We start from the raw sequence: 24,493 nt of genomic DNA, 5'->3' as shown, positions 1-24,493 counted from the left end.
AATAAAAGTTTTTAAATTACTGTAAAATAAAATTATGTAAGTATGTATAATGTAAATACGTGCATCATGTACATATAAAAATCAGAACAATTTCTCCAAGAATAAATTCAAACGGTATTAAGAAAACTAATTATAAATTAAGAATAGTGAATTTAAAAAATTCGTATTTTCGCAAAAGGTCGACTTTTTAAAAATATAATTCTACCTTAAAACAAAAGAGAAAAGCCTTTTATTTATTTATTTATTTTAATAAGAGACAGGCACTGTGGAAGTTGACGGAGAAAATAGGAACGTTATCCAAACATCGAATTGTCATCTTTCAGTTGTTATGACCTAGATTGAGCAACGCATTAAGACAAAGCATTTTTTTTAAAGAAAAAGAAAATGATTTCAAGCTAGAATGAATTCATATATTGACGTTTTCAAACATTTTTCTCGCTACATCGAATTTTATTCACCCTCTTGCATTTTATTATTGTCAGAAAAGCACTGATAAAAATAAAAGCGGGCACACATTGATGGCGAGCACGTGAATGCATTGCATGTGCCTACAAACATTAACTTAAGCACTCCTATAATAGGAGGTATAATTCACTTGAACTGGTAAATCTAAAATTAGTGTCAGGCGTTATTAAATCATTATTTTTTTAAAAAAAACGTAATTTTCAGTAAAAGGGCAGTGAACAGAGCGGCTCCCAACCAAAATAAATGGTGTGATGTTAATAAAAAGCACAAAAAATGCCAATTTGCAGATGACGAAAACAAACAAAGGATCACTCAGGGTGATTTTTTCTAATTTGGGAGGTCTTATAATATTGAGAGAAGCTTAAATTCTCAGTAGGAGTTCCTCCTTTTATAAATATAATAATGTTTTTGGAAAATAGTGATAAGAGTGCCGGAAATTCGTTCAAAATGCTTTACAGGATACACCATCCGAAGGAAAGTTTAAAAATTCTGCACATAGTTATTTGTGCTCACAAATAACTCAAACACATAGTGCTCACAAAGAATAGGTCTTTTAGAATTGTAATTACTTTTTTTTTAATAATTTATAATTAATCGAAATATTAATGCTTTACCTCAACATCGGAGTACATTACAAAACAGCAGAAAAAGCTCTGCTACAATCTACAATTCGAGAAATTTTTTTTAATGAAGAGCCAGTTTATTTCGAGCCAATTTTTGTTTTAATTTAAATATTTTTTGAATTCAACTTTGATCATGTAACGGTAAATGAATTACATTTTTAGCATTCACTCACTATTAAATACTATTGTGGTGGAATGAAGATCATTATGATCTTCAGTGGAAGCAAGAGGACACATGTTTTCGGGAACATTTCTGTAATGATCACATTTCACACTAAACAAACACAAAAAACGAAGACAAGTCATTAACACGCGCACCTCTCTAACAACATATCTCATTACTTACAATCGCGATGCATTATGGGATGCGTACCTAATCAGGCATCGCCATCTATATTCCAAAATAGAAGATAGAGTAATGCAACTGCTACACTATGCATTTTAATATGGAGTCGGCTTTCAGAGTGAAATATTGAATCCAAATAATAGGTGCATTTGCAATTCAAATACATTTTAATTTCAAGTCAATTTGTCTACTTTTGCTTCATATTATACGGAAATATCTGGCTTTTTGTAATATTTTGATATAATCTTTTGAACGCGATGCAAACTTGATTTTAAGAACGACTTTTAAATAATATATTATAAGAAATCAACTAAACATTTAATTTTTACATTCTTGGGGACGGAACATACAGAGTCTATTTTAATCGACAAAAAATCCCAACTCAATGTTTTGACGAATCGCCACGTTTCTCAAACTTGAAAGACAAATTGTCATCGATTCAAAATATTAGTTTTGCATTTACCAACAACATTTTCTCCAGGTGAATAATTATACTTTTGTAATATTTATTCTTTTTTTTTTCGATGGATAGTATAGTAAACAGTTTGACGTCATTTCTGCAATCTTATTTTGGGTCAGTGCTTTTTCACCGCACAACATAAACGCAGTGGATGATAGGTTAATGAATGATTGGGACGGCAAGAAAAATAGTCCACAAGTATAAGTCACTTTAGCGAATGATTTATGTTCAAATAATGAATGCATGTTCTGTTAATACACTTCACAGGAAAAGACAAGGAGAAAAAATGTTGCGTGTCAGATTGGTAGAGCTGCACTAATATTTGCTAGCGCTGTCATAAGAGAAAAGAGCAACTAATGGGTTGTTATCAGGATTAGCAGTGCCACGACCCCCGTTAGAGATCTATCTATCCCCGTTAGAGATCTGTCTATCGGGGGTTGTGGCAGTGCCCTCGCTAGGTTAACCCTGAAATGGCAGAATTTCAAAATTGCTATCGCAATGCAAATGCCCTCAGATCCAAGCTAGTTCTGAAATGAAGCAAATTGTTATTTTTACGAATGTTATAATAAGAGGAAACAAACAAACTAGAGAAAGTGGATGAGAGAAAGAAATTACAGATAAAATTGTGATTCTATTTAGAAAGTATTCGAGAAGGAGATTTTGCCGTAAAGCCCATAAATTAAATTTATATCATATTATATATATATATATATATATATATATATATATATATAATATTTTATGTGAAGCAGAATGCAGTTTTGAAAACAGTGAAGATACTTTTTATCTTTTTAAATTCTTTTTAATCCATCGGGAAAGCATAATTATTTACAAGCAGAGATGCGGACAAGACGTCCGCTACAGCGCAGTACAAAAGCCGAAGTAGGGAAGAAGGGACGAACTAAATTATCTCTCGCCTTATATAACCTTAGATTTTGATAGGGAAAATATTTCTTCATAGTGCTAATATATTAATAAGATTCTGGTAGGGATTTCTGACGCATGTCAATCACATGTAAGGGAAACACAGGGATCCTCTAAGAAAGAATGTGCTTACTGGACATTTTTAACCCTTTCACGCCGAGCGTGTGAAAGTATTGGCGTTTAGCCGATTCAGCAATTTTATAAAGATTCTCTTGAATTAATTAAGTAGAGAAAGTGGAATTGGATCACGAAATAAGAGAATATTTTATAATGAAGTTAACATGGGCTAAATTAAGATAAAATCTTCTTGGAAATTAATTAAGTTGAAATTAAAGTTTTAAATATCATTACATATTATATATATATATATATATATATATATATATATATATATATATATATTTGAAGTAAAGTCGTGGCCGAAGACAGAAAAGACACTTTGAATTTTTAAAATTCGCATTTATTGCATTCCGGGAAGCGCGATTTATTTACAAGAGGCGTGGACAAGGCACGTCCGCTCACAGCGCAATACAAAAGCATTAGCGTAAAAGAGAGGGAAATAATTTATTTCAGGTCCTACATACAATGAGATTTTGATAGGGATTTCTCTACACGCATTGAATTAGGTAAGCGAATTATAGGGATCTTATAGAAGAATTTGTTTAAGTCAACAACATTTTATCCCTTCACTTGGACTCATTGGAGTGTGGGAACTTGTTGGCTTTTAGCCGATTCAACAATTTTAGAACTCGTGTTGAATTAATTAAATAGAAAAAGTGGAATGGGATCAGGAAATAAGAAAATATTTTAGAATGAAGTTAATATGGGCTGAATTAAGAAACAACTTTGGAAATTAATTTGAATTGAAATTAGAGTTCAAAATATCATTATATATATACACACACACACACACACACACACACACACACACACACACACACACACACACACACACACACACACACACACACACACACATCATGCATGTTTTCACCTTCCGAATTATATGTCAAATTTGGTACTTCTACACAAACCAAATAGTCTATCTTTTAGAGGGCCAATACAAACGCGCCACCGCACGCACACAAATTTCCTTTTTCAAAATTCATTTTTTCACTACTTGGTTTCAAACATAAAAACACTTTCTTTAAATTCTAAGTCTTGCAACCTATCCTCCCCACACACACTTCCCAAATTATAATCATCGTAACATTTAGTATCATCAATCTATCATTTAAAATGCATTAAGAGTCCCACAGAATTGTAAACTCAATATTTATAGTAGATTCAGTTCTCGAATGAGAGAAATTTTACGTCTTGAAAGCGTAAGACTATATATAGTATTGGCAATGGTAATTTTTTTAGGGGGGGGGGGAGGGGGCACTCCATAGAAAGAATACTATTTCAGTTTTAGTCATGGCTCGATAATATAATTTCAAAATTATTGTTTCGATGAAAGCCTCAGTATAATTTCTAAAAAAACATAAAAAATGAGTCATTAATTATATATATATACTTCTTATACACATTTAATTTTACATACACTATAAATAAGCATATTAATATTATAAGTAGTTTGCATGTATATATGTGTTCACAGGATTTTTAACAAAATTATGTTAATATCATATGACAAATCGATGATCAGTTAGTGAACAATTTATATGATAAAATTATCAATCAATGAATTATGTTCGTTAATCCTTTGTTCAATAGCGTAACAAAGGCAGGTGGCGCCCGGGCTATAATGTGATTTTTTTTTTTTTTTTCCATTCCTAGTAGTCATCAGTGGCTTTGAAAGTGTAAATTACGCCAGAAAAACGATATAGTTTTCTTACCCTTTCATTATATTTTTCTTTTAAAAAATGCAATATTCTGTTTTCATAGTGACCTCTAAGACTGGTGGTGCCCGGGACATCTATATAGATTGCAATGCCTCTGTGTCTGATATAATATACAGTGTGTCTAAAAAATAGATTTACACATTTCAAAATGTATTGAAAAATTACAGAATTAAAGCTTTTTTTTTTTTTAAATAAATATATATTTTTTTTAAAAAAATAAACTTTTTTTTAATGAAGTGAACCCTGAATGGCATCAACTCATTGATAATATCAATTTTAATTCAAAAAGGATTTGAAATAAAAATGACGGGGTTTGACATATGCTAGGATACGTAGGCGTATATGCAGGTTTCATGAAATTTAAATTTGACATTCAGGCAAGATGTAAATTACAGAATACATTACATTAAATAGAAACAATTTATGAAACAATGAATGATGACAGTTTACGAATGGCATAATCGATTTATGACGACAAGGAACGTTTTGACAAAGTCAAAAACTGGTCGACCTTGCTATAGCTTCAAAGTGTTTAATATAATGATGTATATGTCGAAAGCAGGAGGAGGGGAAAAACCCGTCTAATTGAATACAAAAAGGTGCCTTTTCCCCTTGTATAATAATTTTTTTAAGTTAAGACACTTTTGAAAAGCCTGCATATCAACACACAGCTCTCCCAAATACTAACAAGACAGCGGGGGAAAAACTAGATAAATATAAATTAGTTTGCGATTTCTGGGCTTATACATCATAGCTTTTTCAAAAAGAAAACTTTATGTTATGACGCAATCTTCCCTCACTACCACTACATAATTGCGTAGAGTGGGGGTGACGGATTATAAAGCGCGTCAAAAAAAAAAAAAAAAAAAAAAACCGAGTGAAAAAAGGTTAGCATTGTCTTTTTTTTTTCATTTTTATTACTGAAGAGAAAATGCGAAATAATAGTTTTATTGAAAAAGTAGCCAGTAACCACATTAAAAACAAGGCTAATGATTTCGTGATATTAATTAAAAAGCATCAGCTGTATAATTGAAACCGTTTCGCCGTAATTCATACAATGGTTTCTCCTGGAAGTGTGATGGAAAAAAGAAGCCAAAAAGAAAACTATCTGTTAACTGTCACACAGGAAGAAAAAAACAAAACAGTCACTTAACAAAAGGCTCGGTTGTTATCTCATTACGCAGAAGCGTGGACGAGAAGTATAGGAAGCTACCATAAAACGTTCTCTTTAACTTTCTTTAGTTCCGCGGAAAAATATTCCAGGGGGAAAAAAAATGTCACAGCTGTGTGTATTTTCATGGATGGAAAAGCTTAATACATTTTATGTTATATTCAATAGTTGAAAACATCGGTTAATGGTTATGAAGATAATTGGAATTGTTATAAAAGATGGCTTTTGCAAACTAGAACGCAAGCCTACTTTGAAATTCAGAAACTTGTGCCATCACTTTTGGAAACATCTCAGGATATTAAAGCCTCAAACGAGGTAGGAAAATCTGTTTTATAAAAATTCAAATTATGAATGCAAAAGCAACTAAGATAAAATGGAAATCAAATTCGAATCTGGAAAACATAGATCCTAAAACGAAGTCCTTTAACCAATAGTACTTTGAGATTCTGTCGATACTGCTTCGTTCAGTGGTTCCACGGTGGTTGGCTGTACACAACAAGTACACTGGCATTTTCAGAGTCAGTATGGAATTTGGAGAAAATAGCTAGATTATAATTTAACGCAGAACTGGTTCCAACGGTTAATTTTTTCTAATTATTTAATTCGCTCAAATAAACAGTCCATTTTGGATCTACATGAAACTTGTAGAGGACTGCATAATTTTGTCCGTCTGCTGGTAAGAGCATTCATATCACATCAATGTAAAGTCATTTGATTCTTATCAGAATTAATATAATCAGACACAAGCAAGATTTTAGGTTGTATTTGGTCTAATCACAGTCAGACCAAACCTAGTAGGGGTCTACAGGCAAGGCACATTTCTAAACACCCTTTCCCGCTTTAGTTTCGAAATATATATTTTATTGGTTTTAATTTGATTTTTAAGTAATTTATTTTTAATAATATTACAATAAACTGTAAACTTACAAGTAAAAGAATATTGCGATAAATTAAAATAATAAAATACTAAATTGAGAGTTATCTTCAAAGAAAGTTGGTTTCAGCATTTCGCCTAAAACTCATAAATTTGAAAATAATTTTACATAACTTCTTAAAAAAGGTAAACATATTCCCCCCCCCCACATAATCTAAATATCTTAATATGAATAACTTAAAAAAAGTTTGATTGCGTTCAGTCAATCAACTACAAAATATATTTAACCACATTAATCTTTAAGCAAATTTGAAAACATGGATAGTTGAGTTTTTTTTTTTTTTTTTTTTGGTGCAAAACCCAAATTTGACCATACTGCGCCAAGCATATGGTATTGCATAAAACTTGAAATTGAAATGTAATTTGAAAACGGAAAAAAAGTTCTACGAATTCTGTTCTCAAATAAATAATAAAAATAACAACTCCGCCCCTCCCCTCTTTGATTTTGAGTAAATTCCAAGTACATGAATCTTGCAAATCACACGAATGCATAAGATTTTAAAAAAAGTTCAGTTATTATTAAATCTTCCAGCGTCGGAAACCTTTAGGCAGTTGCCTATTTCACCTATTGGATAATCCGGTTCTGGGTATAATCAGCAATCCGTGGACCTCGAAGCAGACTATGTCACTAGACCACCGTCTTCCGACTAATATAGGATGAGTTTCAGCCATTCTTACTCGTTTTAGTTATGATTAATGCAAAGCTTAAAATTTTAAAACATTAGCTTACATATGAATACCAATAAAAAAATACTGTATTATCATTTTAAAACTTTAAGAATATGAAAAGATTAGAATCGAAGTAATAATGTGAGGGAACAGAAACCCGTCTGCCGAATCGTATAAGTCTTCTAAACAACAGGAAATGGCAATACGAAGCGCGCATAAATTATTTCCAATTGCTCAAAAAAAAGTGGAAGCTGATCTTATTCTTGTTAGCGGAAACAATAAGGACACTTAATATTCATAGCATGGAAGATATAATGCTATCAGTACACGGCATCGGATTCGTCGCCTTTGAGGCAAATAATAAAGTTATTGAGATTTTAGATAAAAAGAATTGGTTATACAAGCTTCTTTTCTTAAGCTCTGCATTGTTTACAAGATAAAAAGAATAACAGTAGAATTAGAATACTAACTATAATTTGCTAATATTAAATTCTCCCGTTTTATGCATCGAGAATTTAAGATTAACTTAATAAGAATAATGTTCTAGAAAAAGGATTTTTTTCATCTTAGAACAATATATCAGATTTGGAAAAGGGGCGGGGGACAATCTGTTTTATTTATTGACTATTTTATTCATATTTATTGACCTATTTCTCCGACTTCAGCAGAGCTAATAAAAATAAAGAAATAAATAGAAAAAATTCTATGGGTTAAGGGTTATATTTCTGATTTTCCTTACTTATAGGAAGAAGTTAGAAATTTATTTTAAAGAATTTAATAATTATAATATTTTTTTAAAATCAACATATCCGCTAAAGAAGCCCAAACATCTATACTTATATAAAGCTCAATGTGCTTGCGTGTGTGTTGGCGTTCTACAGGTCAGATTGTTCGACCTACGGTTACCAAATTTGGCCTTACATACCTTGGAGATGGGGAATGAGCACCTGGGGTCCCTTTTTTTGAATTTTTAATTAGAATTTTAATTATTAATTAAAAACTAACTTTCTCCGCCAAAAAAATCTTCATTTCCCCACCGCCAAATGAGTAAGGTTTCAGTTTTTTTTCCACGCTAAAGAGGATAGGCTTAACAAATTTTCAGCCGCTTATTTCAAACGATTCTGTTTATTTTCATAGTGTTTGATGTATTTAAAATTAAACATTGTTAATTAATCGATCTGCTCACGATGAATCTGAGAAAATTTTGTTGACAAACTCTTGAGATATTACATAAATTAAGAAATATATTCTTTATTGCCCATAAGGTTTAAACGCTCAGTGACTCTGTTTCCAGTAATCATATTATTATATTAATTGCAGATTAATCATTTCCACTTTAATTTAAAGCATAAATTCTACGGGAGCTAACAGAAAATTAGAGAGATATATAAGACTGAAGGCCTTTATAATATTATGAGTGAATTATATGATTATCAAAATTTGAAGTTTTGAAATATTTTAATTAAGAAGCTATTAAAGTAGGAATTACATAAAATATTTAATTATTAAAATTTTAAAGAGCATTAAGATTGGCGAACCGGCTGGTCGCCAAAGGCGGCTAGTATTACATAAAGCAACTTTTATTATTTAAGAAAAGCATATTTAAATAAATTCCAAGAAATTCTAACAACTTCTAATGGTTATATATTTTTATATAATACGTTAACGCAGATTAATCTAGACAGAAATCAGTGTTATTATTTACTGCCGAATGGCAACATTCAAATGTACACAAATCACGGGAAGGACATTTCATATCCATTTTTTGAATACTTTTACAGCTGCACTTAAATCAATGCTTCGATTAGCTAATTAATGGAACAGTTATTATTAAAAATGTTCGGAAATGGGCTCACGGTGTCATCAGAATCTTCATTCAGTTTAAGGGAAGAAATGTAAACAAAATCAAGATTCTGGTGTCAAACAGAAAACTTAATCCAACGTGAAATCAGGTTTAATCGTTGGAAGACATGTAATCGCTAAGGCATGCATTGTTAAAGAATGAAATCCATTATTTTATATAATACGATAAGTTATTTCATGAAATAACTAAAAATTCTATGAAATAACTGAACACTTTAATGGTAACATATACATATATTAATTTGTCCCAGCGGCAATTTTTATAAACTGATTCCATTCATAAAGTATGTTTCCATCTAATTAAATAAAAAGATGAAATTTTAATAAAGGTATTTCGTACTAACAGTTTGACAGCCAAAAAAGCAGTATTCTGGGTGAACCAATGGCCCAATATTCTGGCTAGTATAAACTATAGAAATATGAAAAACTAACTAAGCCGCTCTGAATGTGAAGACTGAAAAGGCAGATACTAAAATCCAAATCAATTCCGATTAAAATCCAATTTCTATTCTATTAAAATTATTGAATAATATAATGAAAATTAGCACTGAAGTAAAAAAAAAAAAATATGTTCTGATGATAAATTAAAAACCGTAAGCAAACTATCATAACTGAATAATTATTCAGTTTCTGCTTAATATACTAAAATATATCTGGCTATCGTATCGTTTGTTTTGAGATTATAAAAAGAAATAAATAAAAAAAGGAAATTTGACATCTAGGCCGAAACATCGAAATGTTTAAGGTTTGGTTCATTTATCTTTATTTTTTATAATTCATTCATCACTTCACTGATTTAATATTTATTCATCATTTGGCCACCAATACGCTCACAAAAACTGTATTAAATAATGCTGCAATGTGTTTAAGAATCCATAACAACATAAAGTACTATTGGAAAATACATTTAAACAATTCTTTATAATATTATTCAAATTAAAGAAAAAGAATTTCTTTCTAAATTGTAAAGTGGTGCAAAAATGGTTTTTGCATACTAACATATTCCGTAATTATTGATGAAAAAAGTCAAAATGTTGAGTTATTTTCAATTAAAAATATAATACAGTACTTTCAAAAATAAAAAGCACTTACTACTCAATTAATTACGGAATAAATTCGGTATTTTCTAAATCTAGTGATCTGTTGCTCTGTAGACCGTTTTGAACGATGAATGTTACATGAAGTAATTTAGAAACATTATTCAACCTGATTTCGAAAATAAAATTTGATGAATGTCATTGAAAAGATCTATATATTTACCAGTTGAAAAATAAATTAAAAAAAATAAATAAAGTTACGGAAATTTGGACAATTTTTTTTGTTTCTACGATATCATGATTATTTAATAACACATACTCATCCATTAAATTTTTTTTTTAATTTATTGCATATTTTCTCCATAAAATGTTGCAGCATATAAATTTTGGCATTTCAGTTTTTGTGAAATAAATAAAAATTTAAGACAAAGCGATCTAAAATCTATTGAATCAAAACCTAGAGATATCTAGAGATAATTCTTAAAAACGATAAATTTTTCGAACTCAGAATTTAATCTTAATAGAACACACAACTGAGAAATTAGTAATGTGAATGAAATACAAAATTCTAGGAGGAAAATTATTACTAAAATCAATATTTAAGAAAAGGAATTTTATAAACTATTTTTGTCAAAGTAATCAAAATATGTTATACTTCACAACACAATTCGAGTTTTATAATTAACTTTACAGTTAATTTAGTTAAAAAAGGTTGGGTTAAAGCGAAATCTCTACAAAAATCCGTTAAAATGAATTGCGTTAAAGCAGGGTTTTAAAGTTTGTTTGTTTTTTCTTCATGAACTTTTTCAAAAATATTTCTTGACATTATCTATAAACTGAGGATTCCAAATATTCATAGAAGTGAGACATTATACAAATTGGCACGAAATATAAATATATAATGGGACAGTAATATAAATTGGTAATTGAGAAACAAAATGCTAAATATGATTATTTATAATATTTGATTTATTACCTCAAACTGTTTTATAGACTTTTGGTTAATATTTATTTAGTCATACTGAAAAAGCTAACAAAAACAATCGTTGTTAATGTTTTAGACAGCATTTAAGATTCTGCATTAAATCATACTTAATTTATCTGTGACAAAATTAAAACATTTATGAAACACGGAAGCAAATAATAATAATAATAACCGAATGGCAACAGTTGTACAAGTACAAAGATGAAGGCCAAAGAGAACTAATACTGTTTTCCGGGTGTCATTATTTAAAAAGATGTAAAAATAATAGAGTTATAAATCAATCTCCCATGCATGTATCACTAATGTATGACATTTATATATGCTTCTTAAGCATAGATGAAGCATGAAAAGTAATTGTAAGACCACACGTCAGTGTAGAAATAATAATTAAGTGAAATTCAAAATGCTTTTTCAATATATCTCATAGCAAGAAGTTTAAAACTATCTTTTTAAAAAATTTTATAGGAAATTCTAATTTCAAATAAAGCTCTTTCAATAAAAGTCTCTGTTTTCACACTTTACCGAAAGTATATTTGTCACTCAGCCGGACGAATTCCTTAGAATACTTGAAATTTATACATTATGAGCAAACTGAGCAGCGCCGCGTCTTCATGTCGTAAAACTAAAATATCTAGTAATGCCACTAAAATGCTTTGTAATGATGACATATGGCAAAATATTAAAAGCGATTACAACACAATAAACGGCGAATTAAACATAAAATGTAACAAGACAAGAAAGAAAGTTTCTTACCAACTAACAAAGAATGTAAAAACGCCGAGTCACGCGAAACGTAAACCAGAACGCTGTCCTCTAATCCAAACCGGCCCTGACCACTACCAACCAACTTCAAAGAGAACAACAGCACGCAAAGGCTCAGGACCGGCGTCCTACGCTACCAGACCCTCCCACTACGAAAGCAACCATCATGCATTGGGATGGGGGTGGGGATGGAAATGAGTTTTAGGGGGCAGTGTAGTGTTGGACGGTCGAACACATGGTGGAGGGGAAGAAAGAATTATCAAAAATCGATATTCAAGGGCGACTGTGTCCCCCGCTGATGCGGGGGTGTTGAAGACGGGTTGTTGCAGAGAATGAGGGGGTCTTCCAGGTTTTGTGGAATAATGAGGTCTAATGCTATCGGTTGGAAAAAGGTAAGTACATATTGCTGCTGGGGTTGGGGATCCCCTAGATAATATAAATAAGATATGAAGAGATGCCTTCCAGCGTAAAGTTCACAACACTTGTTACTTTTTTGGTTCAATAAGTTTACAGGGCCAGTATACTGCTTTAACATGAATTTGGAACTGATATTGATTTCTATTCCGAATACTGCAATTGATGCTACACGCAGTATTATCTTTTATCAATCTAATCTCATAAGAATAATGAAAGGATAGTTATAAAAAAAGTTATTGTATATTACACATAATAATAATAACCTTCAGAATATTAGCAATAAAATATTAACTAAAACATTTTAAAGTCGCCCCGAAATTTATAACGACACGAAGGAAATATAAAATGCCACTTGGTATTATAAGGCAAAATAATTATTATCGAGTACAAAATCAGTAATACGCAAACTGAAATTTTATCATTTTTTTAAATTCAGTAATAGCATCTTTTTTCCAATTACAAATATAAAAAGAAAAAAAAATCATTCAATATATCTTCAGCATCATTGTCTTTAACATAGGCAGACAGGAGTTTTACATTAATATTATTAATGTAATTAAAATACAACAGAACTCATTTAATTCCTTTTCTGTAACATTAACTTGCATTTTTACAGGCGCATAATGGAAGGAAACTAATGAAACAGAAAATACACATTTTCAATTCATTGAAAAACTTCCGATTGTAAACCAAATCAATATTTTAATAGGCAAAGAAGACATCAAGAAATCGATGTAAACAATTAGGTACCAGAATTGTAAATTTCCAGTGGTTATGGAGCCAATTCAAACTCATGTGATACATGACGAATGAATTTTGCGCATATTGTGGAAAGAAAAAAATTAATTGGCAGAAGAAATGTTTTACAAGTGACTGTGACGCCAAACGAATTGACCAAGATATTAGAATGAACTCATTAAGAAACACCATGAAAATTTTTTTGAAGCAACGCATACAAGCTGGTTTATGACAAAAAAACAAACAAACCCCAACTTATTATAGCTTAGTCCAAAAACTGCATTCATAACATTATGATGAATGCTCAACACGCTTCTTCTATTGAAGAACTGAAATTTTAAATGTACACAGTTTTGTTGACAATCCACCTGTTAAACCGATGGCTCTGCCCTGCTTTTGAGTAGGTTTGTCAATTGCGATTAAAATCGAAACCGGCAATAACAACTTTCACGTGAAAACTAAGAGGATAAAAAAGTGGAAGAAGGGCAACAACCTCCTCGTTGATTTATGAGGCATGGGTTGCATACGCTCGTATTTCACAAATCTGGCATCAACTCATAAGCATGTCATCTACCTACGAACATATTTAATTTATGATTTTGACAACACATTTAAATTCTCATTAACATATCAATATACTGGGAGAGAGCACTGAATTTATTTTAGCATCATGTTTTTCTCTGACGTTTTTAATAATTTTACAAACAAAATTTTATCCATTAAGTTAATATTTAACACATGCGTAATAAGTTAAACGTTTCCGCGCTTTTAAAATACATTCCTTTTAAAGCTGCTCATTTTTCAAGAATTAAACCAGCATCTAATTTAATCTATAAATCGCGTGAACATTTAATTTTTCCTATGCTTCTCAAAATCTATGACTGTAACTTTCACTCACAGGAGCTAAAATTGTCTTATCACAAACAAAATTGCTTAATTAACAAAAATAAAGCGATTCCCTTGTTTCACAAGCATAAAATGTCGCATGACATTCTCACGGCTTCTTTACTTTTTCGCATATGCAATTTAGAGAAAATTTGGTAATCGTTCAAAAAATTCGAACTCGAGAATTTGACGTATCTCCACGTTTCAGACTTCTCTGCGTTCGAACAGCACATTTTTGGAAAATATCTGTATCTGTTTGTGACAAAAATAATTAAAAAAAAAACGCTTTAAGTTAGAAAAACGAAATTTGGCATACAGTACTTATACCAAATTTGCAGATTTCTATCAAATTTTGAGCGAATTCCGCACAGAGGAAGTCTGCCTGGCCGGCTTTTCGAATATAAGTTAACACGATAATTAGAAATACGAAGAGGACTAGATGAATAAAATTAGGTACACAGATATAACATTAATAGTGCGGATACCTATAAAATTTTGAGCCATATCCAACAAAGAGTTGACCATTCGTCGATCTCTACTGACAGAAACATGTAAACACAATAACTCAAAAATGGAATGACTTAAATATATCAAATTTAGTGTGTGATTGTGGGACAACAAATATAGTTTTGTGTCGAATTGTGGTTTTAATCTGTTGAGAAAAACGCGTTCAAAATGCAAATCTGATTTTCAGATACTGTTAACAGAATGTCATGGATTAATCGTCAAAACTCGCGGCGAGAATGGCATGGCAGATTCGGTAAAAATGCTAAATTCACGCCAAAAGTGAATATTTTGTAACTATTGTACGTCAATCCTATGCAAGGCGTTTTCAGAGATATTTCCACATCATCTTATATTCGATACCCTAATCAAGGCCCTTTAATTGAACTTATTTAAAGTGCCTACGGAAGATCCTAAATTCATCCATTTCTAATGATATACCAAAGCAATAAATTGATTCCTGGATTGATTGTCATCTCTAGTAAAATATCTACTTCACACCACAAAGTCTCTTGTGTGTGTGCCATCTGATGAATAGGAAAACAAAACTGCAGTGATCAAGGGACAATAAGAGCCTGGGGACTGAAAAAGAAAGCATGGTCGATGTTTTGAGATGGTGGCAATCCACCATGATGATAGTTTTTCCCTATTAATTCATAAAATTCGGAAATTCCAGCAGTTCTATGTATCATTGAGTCTTGTATTATAGAATTCTTCTATGTATCATACAGTTTGTTCTATGTATCATTCAGTCTTGTCTATGTATGTTATCTATGCTAGTACAAAATAAAGTTTAAAGGACCATGGAGACTACTAATGTCTTTCCATCTCCCAATATAGTACTATATTTTGGAAAATGATTAAAATAATTTTCTTTCAAAATCGATTCTGAAATGTACATTATTTTTAAAAATTAGCGAGTTTAGTAGCAGCACAATCGAAAATCGAATCTTTTAGCTATTTTTCTTAAGGAGGAATTGCACAATATTTACAATTAAGTTTTTGCTTCCCCCCCCCAATTTCTACTATTAGCTTACACTCTCTCCATATATATCTTGTTCAAATTTTCAATTGTTAATAAAATACTTTTCATTCATCCACTCAAGTTCAAATACAATTTTTATAAACTTGTAGTGGATGACACTTGATGTTAATACAGTTTTTTTTTAAATATTAATTAATTAATTAAATTTTTCCAGTAATTTCTATTTGGTCGCTAAATCCGTCGTCATGCCGCCAAGCTCTATTTTGCCACTTAATATTGTAATTCTGTCATATGTATATACATATTTATATTAATTGTAATCATTTAATAAAAAGTAACTAAAATAATTTTTTGTTGTTGTTGACCTAAGTAGGAATTGACTTAAAATTTTTTTTATATATTACTTGTTTTAATTTTTATTTGAGAAAGAGGCATCGATAACAGAGGCAAAGAAGCGTCTTTACGTAGTTCCTTCAGAACCTGGCAGATAGGTTCTACATACGTTGCGGATAAATTTAAAGTAGCAGCATTATGTAATTCGAGCATAATGTCAGCATTATGTTATGTAAATTAATTATTAACATCGATTTCTGAAAACAGATAAAAAAATTTCAAGGAAACGTCAAAAGAAATTAATGAATTGGATTTGGACATTGTAGGAACAACCACTAATATAAGCTGAAGGGATTAAAAATTCGGTATTGGGAAATTCCTGCAATATTTTCAGCTCATAAAGATAAGACCCCATACTTTTACCAAAGAGCTTTATTAAAAAAAAGCACATCAGTTTATCTTGAACAAATTAAAAACAAAATCACAACCAATATTTTTTAGATCTTTCCTCGCATCGATCTTATCATTTCAATAATAAAACTTCTCCAAGTGATGAAACCCTTGATAATTATGGCATGTTTACACTCGGTGGTGCCGGCTGTTCCTCATAGGCAACCTTTATGTAACTTCATTAATTAATTTCCTTTTAAAATAAACGAACAAACTGCTGGTATAAGAGCGGATGACAGAGCCAGGGTTCAGCAGATTCCTGAAGATCAGTCACCAAATGAGATTCGCTCTTATCTGTGATCACCATCAAAACAAGGTCTGCAACCCTGGGTTGAAAGTACTGAAGGGAAAGTTTTAATTGGATTAAACCAGATTCTCCAGGAAATGCTTCCGAAGAAGCACCCCCACGATGCAGTCGATCCGTAGAATTCATGCACTAATGAATCTAGTTCGCAAGAGTTGTCGGAATAGATGAAAAGGATGTGAAAAAATCGCACAGCTTTCGAGAAAATTTAGTTTTTTTTAAATGCTTTTTTTTCGAAAGTAGTTTTACCTGTTAAATCTGTAGTTTCAGCAACATATTTTTCGAATGAGCAAATGAGACGGTAAAGTTAAAATAAATTTGTTGTTTACCATTAGTGTGGGAACGGCATGGCTTTGAAAAACATCATAGCATTTTAAATCATTTCTGTATGATCCAATGGTAAATTATTAATGCTAATATTTAAAATCTAATATGTGTTTCTCGGATTTGTGATAAATAAATCAATGCTTTTATTAGAATCTGTTCTTAATAAATTTAAGGCAAGAATTAAAATCTATTCAAGGGTTGAAAATTTTAAACAAGTATTCCTGGAAGATTTCTTCAGCACACCTATGGTAAGATAGGTAAACTTCTGGTGATGTTTTTGCTACTATTACTGATAAAAACATAGATCCTATTTCCGATTCCTACTGATTGGTCATAAGTCGGATTAACTTTTTCCAATAATGCAAAAAATACACAATATTAACTTTGCTGAACATACTGTAAATAAAAATGCAGTGTGATTGCATTTCTTAAAAAAATGTTCTTTAAAGTGGAAGAGCATTAAATTGAGATAATACAATCCACAATTAAAGAAGTCAAACTCTACCTCTACAAATATTACAGACAGATGCGTGCGTCTGCGTAAATGCTCTGCATTATCTGTAAAGCTTGTATAATGGATAAGAAAGTGGAGGATCATGAAAGCTATGTTGTAATTAAAACAATAGAATATCCTCCAAATTACGATTTTAATGGCTATGATGTCATGGGAATTGATTCAATGTGGATGGATCCTCCAAATTACGATTTTAATGACTATGATGTCATGGAAACTGATTCCATGTGGATGATTCATGAGTACAAGAATCAGAGAAGGCGAAAGGCTATTCATTATTACTATAATAAAAACAATTTGATGATAAAAATAATTTGTTGAGGGAATTATAAGCAAATTATGTATAAGAAATTCAATCGAAATAAAACATTATTAATATTCCTGGTGAACCAGTCAAAAAGCTCTCCAAAATAGTTAATGTTTCATATGCTCCACATGCAACTCTTGGCCAATCATCATTTAAATTGCACAGGCTCATTGAGGATAGTATTTATAATACTATCCTTCTTGTCTAGGATTTTAATTTATTCATATACTTGTCTTATGAACTTGATTTAGATTATATATCTCATACACGTGCATCCAAGAAGATTAAGAAATGCTTCAGCAAAAGATAATTTTTCAAGTGTGATACGCGATTAGTATGATCTTAATTTCTTATTTATTACCATAAAAAAATTTGTCCGCCTAGAATTAAAGTGAGAGTTTAATTAACTGTGAATGAGTTTTTTGGAATTATGGCATTTTCAATCATGCTAATTACAAAATGGAAACAGTAGCATCTTTACTCTGATATACATTTATTTTGCACACTGTTTATCCACAATGACACAGAAAGAGTCCAGAGAACACTAAACAAGTCCCTCAATTTTTCATGCTATTTCAGCCTTTGATAGGCATTAAACAAGAATAAACTTTGATAATTCTAATTTAGAAAATGCATAAGTAAATAGTAAACAACAGGGGAATAATAATATGTAATTCAAAGAACGAAACAGAAGAATATAACAATTCATCAGTTTATACAGCAAAAGTTTCAAGACAATTATGCCAGGCATCTTCAGTGTGAAAATTCAATTTCTGCAACTCTCACGCACTAGAAAGGAACTGACGCTAACAAAAGCATTTATGATATTGTACACAAGAAACAATATTCTTGAGATGAAAAGCCAACGAACTTATTCTATAAACATAGAACCAGCATTTCTTTCAACAAAGAATAAATTAAATTGATTAAATGCGTCGACAAGCAAAATTTAAATTGCCCTTTATCTAATTATTTTTTCAATCACTGAAGCTTTACAACATTTTCAAAATACAAAAGAGCAATCTATGATTATATAAGAAATTCATTAACAGTAGAGTAATAGTGTGAATGATAACGCCTTTTACAGAGTCAAGCATATTCTGTAAAAGGCGTTACGCAAGATTTTAGAGGCCAGAATAAAAGCTATTATTTTGATGATTCGGATGTTAGTATAACACAGGCGTTAATCATTAAAACGAAGTTTCATAACATGTAGAAAACCAGGGGGTCCCCTTAAATCTTTTTCGTATACTCTGTAATAAAGATGTTATACAAGAAAATGCCTTGATAGTAATGGCGTACAATAGTTACGCACTATTGGCATAATTTTGAGCATTTTTACTGATTCTATAGAGTAATCCTTTGTCCTTTTTTTTTGGTGATGACTCCCTGGCATACAGTATACGAAAGTCGTATTGCGTAGTATACGAAAATCGAATGATTCAGTCCCTTTTTGAAGTCTATTGAATTACTTAATCAAATTTTTTAAAGTAGTTTTCTAGATGAAAATCGACATTTTAAGTGAAATCAGTTTATTAAAAAACATTAAAAGTAAGATGAAAAAATATTATAAGATCCATAATATAAAATAGCGCTCAGTACAATTTAATTTTATTTTAAGCGAGTGGAACCAATGAAAGTTGAAAGCTAAACATATATTTTAATAAATTATTTGATAAAAGAATTATATCGCAAAATTTCCCATCTTTTAACTAAGCATTGAAATCATACTCTTCAAATCATATAACAGTGTATAAAAACTAAAATAAATAAAAATTTAAAACTAAAATAAATAATATATAAGTGGATATTATTATTGAAGCCACTTGTGGAAATGATATCTGTATTAACTTAAAATGACTCCACAGTTTCATGTGAGCTGAATGACAGATGGTCCTTATTTTCTAATGAGAAGTTTGTTATGTATAGATGTGATTTATATTTTTTAGAAGGTTGAATTTAACTAACAAATCCCAGAAAAAATCTTTCTTTAGGCGATGTTGATTTAACCATAGTCTTCTGGAAATTCCCGACGGCCATGGTTTGACTGGAACTTCTTTTCATGTACAATGGTATTGCTTTTGCAGTAGTCATATGTTCAACTCTCCAACGGCTTCTGGTTTCATTTTCCATTCAAAGAACATGTCGTTTTAATAAACCTAATGAATTGTTTACTTTGTTTAAAGACGGCAAACAAAGATGAGTATTCCCATGTTACTGACAGAATATATACTTCCCACCAGTGGTGCCTCGCCAATAAATTTGAAGAGCCTGCAACACCATTTAAAATTATTTTTAAAATTATATTTCCGTTTTTTTAAACTTAATTTATTTACTTTTCCATTCTGATTCGATGCTTAGTTTCTGTGCTTACTTTTTTTACTCTTGGAAAGCGAAGGTCAATAATAAGTGGGGAAAAAAAAAAGCGAAAAGACAGGAAATGAATAAAAAAGATGCAGGTCAGCATTGGTCATCCGGTAGCCCATGAAAGCCCACTGCGCACAAAACTGATTGATTGATTTGAAGATTAAAGGCAATCCTTTCGCTGTTTGAATTGTTCATCCGGCAGCCCATGAAAGCCCATTGCACATAAAACTGACTGGCTGATTTGCAGATTAATAGCAATCTTTTTGCCCTTTGAATTTAGAGGTATGAAGGCTGTAAATTTGACCAAACCTGACTTGTAATGCCGGCAACTGATTCTTTTTTTGTTTTCACTCCCAACCAAAGTTTGCCTTCGTTCGTTCGGTATTTTTCTTCCTTTCTTCTTCTTTTTTCCTTTCTTTCTGTGTAGTGAAAAACATATAATGACGACCATTTTTAATCTTGAAAGAGATCAATCTGATTTTTTTTTAAATTTCGTTAGTTCATCGCTTTTCTTAAAATTGCGTTTGAATTAAATAATAATAATAATAATGAAGACCTCTACGAGTTGTTTTTCTTTAAAAAACTGATCATTAATAAGACTTCATTGTAGCCAGAAGATTAATCTGTGGAAAGCATGCCTTATTAGTACAAGAGATCTGTGCTAAAATGACCAGATTTTCTGAACTCCAATTTAGACGCTCTCGGATCTGAGTTTTAACTCTCGGATCTGAGTTCTCCATATGGGTTGCTGATTAGGAAGAAAAGGTACAGAAGAAAATTGAAAAATATATAAAAATATAATTAAATTCGATGTAAAGAAAAAGTTGATTATAAAAATTATCAAAACCAGGAGAAGATTCGAAAAACATAAAATAATTTGCTATGGCTAACTATTTTCCTTCAAGAAGATTCTTCTTTGTCCATACTAGTGACAAAACAACTACTTTGATATTTACTTAATTCATCCAATTTCATTTATATAATAAAAGTGGGGAAGTGTAAAATAAAAAAATAATCTTGTTTAATATTAAAAAAAACATGCTCTATATTTACTGGAAGTAAGAATCAAAATAATGACAGACATTTTCATTAAATTTAATTTTTATTTCATTTCAAGGAGAGTTAATCAGCCAAAGTGTCACTTTATAGATACTCTATAAAGACTCAGTTCCTGAACTATAGTCACTTCATAGACGTTCCCGGTCACTTTATCGATACACAATAATAATAATAAGAAGAAGAAGTTAATTTCTATTTCGTTTCTATTTATATGTAACTATTTCAACAATTATACCCATTTATTTATTTTTTTAAAATATGAAATATTTATGTATAAATGAATATTGGGATAGTAAGGAATATTTAATTCAAAATTTGGAAATTGAGATTTTTCTTATTACGTAAATAAATTGCCGAAATTCGGGACTGTCCTGGCTACTAATCTCTTTATTAGAGTTAAAAATCCACGCTTTTATTAACACTGCCATTTAACACCTTTTGTTTTAGACTTTAAATAAGAACCAAAATAAGAATATCAAACTAGCTTCACTAATAATATTTTTTCCTCTATATTTCTCACTTTATGGTAGGCAACTACGCTAAAAAGTCGATTTTTTGCGAAATTATAATTTTTTTAAAAAATTTAATATTCTTTATGTTTGAACAGGTTTCGTCATTAAAGTTAGAATTTAGTTTCCAAGTCTATTTTTTGGGAGTTACACTGATGCATTTACATACGTTTTATAGCTAATTTAGATGGCATTGTCTCGAATTCTAATCTTTGAAGGAATTTTCTGACGAAAAACCTCATAAAGTAAATTCTAATACATAAACCTCATAAAGTAATAATCTAAACCTCATAAAGTAATTCTTTTTTGTCCAAATTTGGTATAAAAATTTCTGACTATGTTCTGCAGTTCCTGAACTAGAGAATAAGTAATCTATTTAATTAGAAATATTTTATAGTTGTTTTAATGCTTCATAATGTGAAAAAAAAAAAACCCCAGAAAATTTCGTGTTATTTATCAATCGAACCTCAATATGTAAAGAATAGCTAAAAAATAAGCGGTATTTCTATCTCAGGAATTAGATAATATTTTTCTTTAAGAAATATCTATCTATTTGCAACATTTTAAGCAAATTATTTAATAAATTTTTCAATTAAATGATTTTTGTTTCAGACGTCTTTTAAGCACCCCCCCCCAAAAAAAAATCCCTCTTTTTTCCAATTTTGAAAAACATTTGCCACTTAATTAATATATTTTGATTTCATAGATGTTTTTTCCAACCTTCTGTATGCAAATATTCAACAACATAACAAGTTTCGAAAGTTTTTTAAAATATTCATCAAGGACTAGTTACATATTATAAAAATGAGCAAATAATTATGATCAAGACCTAGCTGCATTAAAAAAAGAGAGAAAAAAATAAAAATTTTACCATATATAATTAATTATCAAATCAAATGGCGCATTAAATGCTTTCTTAAGTAATAAGAAAATGAAAAAAGAAGAATTACCATTGAAATTATTATAAAATTCTTAACATACCTATTAACACTCTGAAACCAAAACAAGAATTGCACTTATATTTTTCAAGGAAACAGTACGCGCTATTATTGCTACCGATACACGTACTTCACCGACTTCCGATTACATAGCAAAAATTCTGAAAGCTGGAAGCGTTTTACTAGAAAATCATAGAGTCAGGGTGACTTGGGGTAAAAACGTGTCAAAAACCACTTACCTGGAAAAACAAAAACCATGAACGGGACAGATTCGTATGTTTACAGCTGCAGTCAGTCAAATAAGGGGAGAGATATTGTTGTAGGAGGGCAAGATACTGTGGACGGACATCCGCAGCGTGTTATCGACATGTATTTCCGGGAAAGAATATCGGAACAAGAAAGAAGTAACAATGAGTGCAGAGTAAATATGCAGAATCCATGCTACTGTACATAACAAACAACGTTCTCGTGAGAAGAGTAAGCATTTTCTATCAGATAGTGATGGTCCGTTATAGCTTATAAACAATTCAGTCAGTATTTAGTGTTTAATGTCTAACATGTAACAAGATGTTTTAAATTAGATTTTAATTTATATTTACAAAAATTACATTTTGAAAATAGGAAAGTATGAAAACGAATAATAAACAGCGGAAATGGTCAACTTTTCTCGCATACTCTTATAAAGATGCTAACCCTCTTCTCCCGCATTCAATTGTTGACCTTGGATAAGGCTACGAATGCATCGTATTGCATTGGTGAACAATAGTCATGAAATGTTTATCTTTGTTGTGAATTTAGCATTTTGGTGAATCGTAAGCCATTTTTAGTGATTAAGGTGTGATCGTAAGCCATTTTTTTTTTACATGTAACTCCTGGCATGCGGTTATCTTTGGAATGAATCTAGTTTGCGATCTTTGGCAATTAACCACTAGCGTGTCGTTTATACACAAGAACCCGAAAACTGAGCTTGTGTTTTATAAGGGTTCTTTCCAACCATTTGAAATCAAACTTTGACATAAAACTATAATTGTAATCACGAAACCAAATTTGGTATACTATCATATATTTAAGTCATTGCGTTTACACGTTTGTGAAAGTACAACTACCAGAAGCTCAAATCCTTGATGGATTTGGTACCAAATTTGAGAGGTGTCTACATTTTATAGATACTAAATCTATATACAAAATTTTATTCACCTAACTCATTTTGTTTTGTAATCAGTGTGTTAACTTGTATTTGGACAGTCGGAGAGAGATAGACTTTCTCTGAATGGATTACATTTAAAATTTGATAAAAATATATAAATTTGGTTTAAAGATCTTATAATAAATTTAATCTGTCTAGCTCACAGCGTTTTCGAGTTATAGTGTTCGAGCACAGACATAACGCCAAAAAAATATTTTTCGACCTCATGAGGTCTGATTCTTCAAAATTTTGAGTTTTTTTTTTTTTTTTTTTTTTTTTTGTTTTTTTGATGATTACAATATTTTTTTCTTTATGTACTTCGTAGAAGAGAAAGAAAAGAACTAATCTAATTTCTGAGTTAAAGAGATAAATTAGTTATTAGATTAATATCTTGAAACTAACCACACTAACAGATAATAGAAATGATACTTCAAGCAACATTTTAATTTTTAAACTTTTGAGTTAAATCAGTTTGATAACATTTGACCTTCCCTTTAACAAATTTAATGTCCATCAAAAGCAAATCGTTCACGCAATGGGATTTCGAACTCCCAGAACTATACTATTAGATTTATGCAAGCTTTGAA

General features: G+C 30.6%; 1 protein-coding gene across 7 annotated transcripts in view; it reads right to left on the bottom strand.

The window, feature by feature from the left end:
• The window catches only part of LOC129988076 (uncharacterized), an 89,546-nt gene that overhangs the window by 25,953 nt on the left and 39,100 nt on the right, over positions 1-24,493 (bottom strand). The window contains exon 1 of one of the 7 annotated variants that reach the window (XM_056096190.1): positions 22,960-23,031. The exons of 4 other annotated variants lie outside the window; for them this stretch is intronic. The gene's annotated coding sequence lies outside the window, so the exon portion shown is untranslated. Of the gene's footprint in view, positions 1-4,656; positions 4,735-12,074; positions 12,156-22,959; positions 23,032-24,493 lie in introns of those variants that run through there. 2 more of the 7 variants (XM_056096193.1, XM_056096194.1) reach the window with 2 other exon arrangements.

The sequence above is a fragment of the Argiope bruennichi genome, chromosome 10, assembly GCF_947563725.1.
Source record: "Argiope bruennichi chromosome 10, qqArgBrue1.1, whole genome shotgun sequence".
NCBI classification, from domain to species: domain Eukaryota; kingdom Metazoa; phylum Arthropoda; class Arachnida; order Araneae; family Araneidae; genus Argiope; species Argiope bruennichi.
This window is presented reverse-complemented; position numbering and strand designations above follow the sequence as displayed.